General features: G+C 40.1%; 1 long non-coding RNA gene across 1 annotated transcript; it reads left to right on the top strand.

Annotated features, from left to right (window-relative positions):
- The first annotated feature begins 1,181 nt into the window (after positions 1-1,181).
- On the top strand, positions 1,182-2,328 carry LOC124003738. The gene is made up of 2 exons (XR_006833266.1): positions 1,182-1,376; positions 1,692-2,328. It is a non-coding gene; the product is annotated as an uncharacterized LOC124003738 (long non-coding RNA).
- The last annotated feature ends 4,314 nt before the right edge of the window (positions 2,329-6,642 follow it).

Here is a 6,642-nt window from a genome sequence, read left to right as displayed (position 1 = left end):
AAGAACTGTTTGTTGGGAGCTTCAATGGGTTGCCATGGCCGAGCAGCCGCACACAAACCTAAGATCACTATGCACAATGCCAAGTGTTGGCTGGAGTGGTGTAAAGCTCACCGCCATTGGATTCCGGAGCAGTAGAAACACGTTCTCTAAATCACGCTTCACCATCTGGCAGTCCAACGGACAAATATTGGTTTGGCCGATGCCAGGAGAACGCTACTTGCCCCAATGTATACTGCCAACTGTAAAGTTTGGGGAAGGAGGAAAAATGGTCTGGGCTGTTTTTCATGGTTTGGGCTAGGCCCCCCCAGTGAAGGGAAATGTTAATGCTACAGCATACAATTACAATTACATTCTATATGATTCTGTGCTTCCAACTTTGCGGCAACAGTTTGGGGAAGACCCTTTCTTGTTTCAGCATGACAATGCCCCCGTGCACAAAGCGAGTCCCATACAGAAATGATTTGTCGAGATCAGTGTGGAATAACTTGACTGGCCTGCACAGAGCCCTGACCTCAACCCCATCGAACACCTTTGGGATGAATTGGAACGCTGACTGCGAGCCAGGCCTAATAGTGCAACATCAGTGCCTGACCTCATTAATGTTCTTGCAACTGAATGGAAGCAAATCTCCACAGCAATGTTCCAATATCTCTTGGAAAGCCTTCCCAGAAGAGAGGAGGCTGTTATAGCAGCAAAGGGGGACAAACTCCATATTAATGCCCATGATTTTGGAATGAGATGTTCAATGACCAGGTGTCCTATACATTTACTTTTGATACTTACGTATATTTAAAACCAAATATTTTTAGACTTTTACTTTAGTATTTTACTGAGTTTTATTTGAGTTAATTTCTATTAAGGTAACTTTACTTTTACTCAAGTATGACAATTGTGTACAATTTACACCACTATCAGTTAGTGGATTTTTGGGCAACAGGAGTCTCTGCTAATTAGTTATAGGATGACTAATAATGGAGTTGAATACACATCTAATAAGTTTCATTTTCCATTAATTACATGGCTATTATAATGTATTAATCAGTTGCACCATAATATCAAAATGCCTATGTAATTATATTATTCATTTAAGTTACTGTTTTACATTTCCATTCTTTATTTATGTTATCTGTTTATTTATTTTATCCCGGAAGTTATCGTCCAACTCGTTTTTTTCCACCGGATTAATCCAACATGGCCGCGTCCTTGTGATTTACGATACATGTACAGTCAAGCGCAAAAAAAAAATGAAAACATGCAGATCAAAGAAGTAATAAAGTGGAATGTACGGGTGTCTATGCTGTATGCTTTCGGTATATGGACAATGCTTGGCACATACGGATATTATCAGTACACGGGGCGCAATGAAGAAAAGCCAGGTAGGCTGATCGCTTCACAGCAGCTCAGCTAACGTTGGCTAACTAACTTGCTAGCAGTCACAGTTTGTCTAGGTAGCTATTTATCTAAATATCAACACCATAGCTACAGATCACATATTACGGACTGTTATTGAACAAGCTGCCAATGATTTCTAATGGAAGTGCTTCCAAAGTTTGACTATTGAATTTCCTTGACCTTGCAATTGTTGACAAACTCAAGCTAGACTTGTATCATAATTCAGCACAAACGTACCTTTTATTAAATTACAAAATTGCATGTTTAGTAAATAATGTGTTCATCTTATCACCCTGCAGTCAAAGAAGAGAAGGAGGAACAACCTCCGAATCCTAGAGAAGTGACTATCCAAAGTCCACACATGAAAACCACCATCGTCTACAAGGAAAACTTTGTTCCTTATTCTACAAGAATCTACAATTTTGTCAGCTCGCTCATCGGCTGACAGCCAAGACAATACAAAGTAATGGTGAAAAAGGGAAAATTGACACAAACTGATGCCATTGCCTGCCTAGGCTACCACATTTGAGATGTGTGTAGCAAAATACTTAGGAATTAACACTGTACATTGAATATATCTCTGTGTAAAATACACTGACTGAAATATTTGTCACTTGTACAATGAACTGAAATACCACAGTATCCCTCTGTTCGAGAACCCCCCTGCAAGCCTTGAAACCCTCTCTACCTACACTGCACACGTTCTCAATGCACAGTGAGGACAACATCTGGCTGTTGAACTTCTAGATATGGCAGTGATAACCTGTCCTGTGCATTGCTGCTGTATTACATTCAGTGTAATCAGATTTTTGTTGCAAAAATCTGAAATAGGACCATAACCTTTATCCAACTAGCAGTGCGTCTGACAAGCTGGCCTATATCATGCATCATTTTCAGCACTTCAAGATTAAATCAATAAAAATTCTGTCAAATAAACTTAGTTTGTAGATTAAGTGCAACTGCTAATTCAATGTTTGCTGTTGTCTGTGTTGATCACAGTAATGTAATATCCATTTATCTGAGGACAAACTACACATTAGCCTGTTATGCTCTGTGGATTGTGTCTGGATGATACAATTGGGGAAGTACCAGTACCACTCGCCACTTTTTAATTGGGGACAACTGTTAGCAGTAAAATATTTTACAGTTGAAAATGTTCATGATGTGAAGAGGGAATTCAACAATTCTTGGAGGGTAGTGAAAGTTGATAAAAAAAAATGCTTCTTATCCTGCTGCGTTAGTTCTCCTTGCCTGCTGCGTTAGTTCTCCTTACCTGCTGCGTTAGTTCTCCTTGCCTGCTGCGTTAGTTTTCCTTGCCTGCTGCGTTAGTTCTCCTTACCTGCTGCGTTAGTTCTCCTTGCCTGCTGCGTTAGTTCTCATTCCCTGCTGCGTTAGTTCTCCTTGCCTGCTGCGTTAGTTCTCCTTGCCTGCTGCGTTAGTTCTCCTTGCCTGCTGCGTTAGTTCTCCTTACCTGCTGCGTTAGTTCTCATTGCCTGCTGCGTGAGTTCTCCTTACCTGCTACGTAAAGTTAATTCTGTCCATAGTTGAACTCCATCTAGCCGTCAGGATCACCACAACGGTACCTCAGATCCCCCCCAGGTCACCCTGCACTAGCGCTCGCTTTGTGTTCCAGCGCCTCCTGATTTACAAATGAAGCACTGGATAAAGCAGATGCTTCTTGAGCCCTACCACCAAGAGTAACTACAACTACTACATTTTAATCCCTGATGAAGGTTAAAGGCTGGTTAATAAAAATGTGTTTTTATCCACGTACAGTCAGGTCCAAAATGATTGACACCCTTGATAAAGATGAACAAAAAGTACTGTATAAACTAAATAATACAAATATTGAGCTACAATATTTTATGCTCCCAAACAAATTTCAATTCTAATATTTTATGCTAATACAATTGCTCAGAGAAAGACATTTTAACAAGTAAATATATATATATTTAAGATAAGGGTTGAAATTCATGTCTCCCATGTTTTCAATACTCCAGCACCATCTCCTTGTGAGGATAATGACCCTGAGCCAACTCTGGATGGTTCTGACTTAGAATATGTGGACTACTACAAATACCTAGGTGTCTGGTTAGACTATAGACTATACTTTCAGACTCACATTAAGCATCTCAAATCCAAAATTAAATCTAGAGTCAGCTTCCTATTTCGCAACAAAGCCTCCTTCACTCATGCTGCCAAACATACCCTCGCAAAACTGACTATCCTACCAATCCTTGACTTCGGCGATGTAATTTACAAAATAGCCTCCACAACTCTACTCAGCAAACTGGATATAGTCTATCACAGTGCCATCTGTTTGGTGCCATCCGTAGGACATCTACTTTGTGCATGACACAAGTCATTTTTCCAACAATTGTTTGCAAACATTATTTCACTTATAATTCACTGTATCACAATTCCAGTGGGTCGGAGGTTTACATACACTAAGGTGACTGTGCCTTTAAACAGCTTGGAAAATTCCAGAAAATTATGTCATGGCTTTAGAAGCTTCTGGTAGGCTAATTGACATCATTTGAGTCAATTGGAGGTGTACCTGTGGATGAATTTCAAGGCCTACCTTCAAACTCAGTGCATCTGCTTGACATCATGGGAAAATCAAAAGAAATCAGCCAAGATCTCAGAAAAAAAAGTGTAGACCTCCACAAGTCTGGTTCACCCATGGGAACAATTTCCAAACGCCTGAAGGTACCACGTTCATCTGTACAAACAATAGTGCAAGTATAAACACCATGGGACCACGCAGCTCTCATACCGCTCAGGAAGGAGATGCGTTCTGTCTCCTAGAGATGAACGTCTTTTGGTGCAAAATGTGCAAATTAATTCCAGAACAACAGCAAAGGACCGTGTGAAGATGCTGGTGGAAACGGGTACTAAAGTATCTATCCACAGTAAAATGAGTCCTATATCTAAATAACCTGAAATGCCGCTCAACAAGGAAGAAGCCACTGCTCCAAAACCGCCATAAAAAAAGCCAGACTATGGTGTGCAAGTGCACATGGGGACAAAGATTGTACTTTTTGTAGAAATGTCCTCTGGTCTGATGAAACAAAAATAGAACTGTTTGGCCATAAGGCCTACAAGTCTACAAACCTGACTCCGTTACACCTGCTCTGTCAGGAGGAATGGGCCAACATTCACCCAACTTATTGTAGGAAGCTTGTGGAAGGCTACCTGAAATGTTTGACCCAAGTTAAACAATTTAAAGGCAATGCTACGAAATACTAATTGAGTGTATGTAAACTTCTGACCCACAGGGAATGTGATGAAAGAAATCAAATCTGAAGTCAATCATTCTCTCTACTATTATTCTGACATTTCACATTCTTAAAATAAAGTGGTGATCCTAACTGAACTAAAACAGGGAATATTTACTAGGATTAAATGTCAGGAATTGTGAAAAACTGAGTTTAAATGTATTTTGCTAAAGTATATGTAAACTTCCAACTTCAACTGTACTACCCACCACTCGTTGGCTGGCCCTCGCTTCATATTCGTCGCCAAACCCACTGGCTCTAGGTCATTTATAAGTCTTTGCTAGCTAAAGCCCCACCTTACCTCAGCTCACTGGTCACCATAGCAACACCCACTCGTAGCATTCGCACCCCAGCAGATATAGTTCACTGGTCATCCCCAAAGCCAACACCTTCTTTGGCTGCCTTTCCTTCCAGTTCTCTGCTGCCAATGACTGGAACAAATTGCAAAAATCACTGAAGCTGGAGGCTTATATCTCCCTCACTAACTTTAATCATCAGCTGTCAGAGCAGCTTACCGATCATTGCACCTGTACACAGCCCATCTGTAAATAGCCCACCCAACTACATCATCCCCATATTGTTATGTTTTGTTGTTGCTCTTTTGCACTGCTGTATCTCTACTTGCACATCATCATCTGCACATCTTTGACTCCAGTGTTAATGCTAAATTGTAATTATTTCGCCACTATGGCCTATTTATTGCCTTACCTCCCTAACTTTACTACATTTGCACACACTCCTGACAGAGGCAACCAGGTTGTTGGCTTAAATGTCCTGGTACTTGGTAAAGTTCATGATACCGTTGACGTTAACAAGTGCCTCTAGACCAGTGGAACCAAAATAACCCTGTAACATCCAAGATCCATCACCATATTTACTATATGTACTATACTATATTTACTTTTCTGCATACTTTTCCATGTAATAATGCCAACACCACCACTGGTGTGCGTGGCCCAAGAGCTCTATTTTCATGTCATCTGACCATAGCACCAGTTCCAATCCAAGTGCCAATGCTGTTTATCAAACTCCAGGTGGTGTATGGTCAGATGACATGAAAATAGGCTTAGTGTCATTATTCTCGCAAGAGGAGGGTGCTGAAGTATTGAAAACAGGGGTGCCATTTTGACCTCAATCTTTTATTTTATTACTTGTTAATTTTAAACAAAATATTTTTCTCAATTGTATTAGTATAACATAATTTTTAAAACTTTAGCATACAATATACAGTAGCTAAGTATTTGTTTTATTTATTTTATACAGTCTTAATTTCTGCCAAAATATTTGGTTCTGACTGTATATCCCTTTCATACACAGATCAAAATCACACTAATTTCCCATACATGCTTTTTTGTACCAGCTTTTTTTGTATATCTGAAAGGGGTAATAAATAAACACTGTAAATTAAAAGCCACCTGAAGACCTGGTCATGATTCCTGCATTTTCATAGACCCTGTAACCAAAATACAGGTATTGGGTCTGTGTGAATGGTGCTCTGGTTTTTTTCAGGTAAATTCATTAACACAAACAGGCCCAATGCAAACAGGCCCAATGGTTTAACAACACCTTACCCTTCCAATGTGCCAGTTACCCACTGATATGTATCAAAGGGGTACAGTATACTGTCTGCAAGAAGATGTTTGAAAGGGGGTCAACATTGCCTTATATATACTTTTTTTTTACAGGTAATATACCACATTTTCTGTCTGAAGTGGGTATTACACTGCCCTCCAGGAGTTCCTGAATTTCCTCTTCATTTTGCTCCACAATTCATGCACCCTGGTGTGGAGAGCGAGGTAGTGACAGTGCTCCCTTCCCTTTGAAAATGCTCATAATGACAGTACCGTAAGTTTTTGGGACAGATGTGCAAAACACCAATTTAACCCCAGGAATCAGTACAGAAGGTATTTTAAGCATTTTCATGCTGTCTGATATGATAGCAAAAGTGATCGACTGTACTCCCAACTGCTGC

This window comes from Oncorhynchus gorbuscha, linkage group LG18 (assembly GCF_021184085.1).
Source record: "Oncorhynchus gorbuscha isolate QuinsamMale2020 ecotype Even-year linkage group LG18, OgorEven_v1.0, whole genome shotgun sequence".
Lineage (NCBI taxonomy): Eukaryota > Metazoa > Chordata > Actinopteri > Salmoniformes > Salmonidae > Oncorhynchus > Oncorhynchus gorbuscha.
This window is presented reverse-complemented; position numbering and strand designations above follow the sequence as displayed.